This window comes from Carlito syrichta, unplaced genomic scaffold, assembly GCF_000164805.1.
Source record: "Carlito syrichta isolate Samal-C Ts95f unplaced genomic scaffold, Tarsius_syrichta-2.0.1 Scaffold130461, whole genome shotgun sequence".
NCBI classification, from domain to species: domain Eukaryota; kingdom Metazoa; phylum Chordata; class Mammalia; order Primates; family Tarsiidae; genus Carlito; species Carlito syrichta.
Window position 1 is genome coordinate 39,770 of NW_007074557.1, and position 463 is coordinate 40,232.

Here is a 463-nt window from a genome sequence, read left to right on the forward strand (position 1 = left end):
GTGGTGGCTTACTCCTATAATCCCAGCACTTTGGGAGGCCGAGGTGAGAGGATTGCCGGAGGCTGTGGGTTCGAGACCAGCCTGGGCAACTTGGTGAGACCTCATCTCTACAGTAAATCAAAAAATTAGCCAGACATGGTGGCACGTGCCTATAGTTCCAGTTACTTGGAAAGCTAAGGCAGAAGGATCGCTGCCCTCCAGCCTGGGTGACAGTGAGACTCCAACTCAAAAAAAAAAAAAAGATGCCCTTGACTCCCAAGGGTTTCTCAAATCTTGTAGACCTGAAGTAATACTGGGGGCCCTTCAACTGTGGGCTCACTTTCCTGGGTCTTCCCAGGCAGGAATGCTGAGCAGCTCCCTACCCAGCCCAGGGCTGAACCCTCTTCCATTTTCTTTTTTTTTTTTCTTTTGAGTTGGAGTCTCACTCTGTCGCCCAGACTGGAGTGCAGTGGCCACTCCCGAA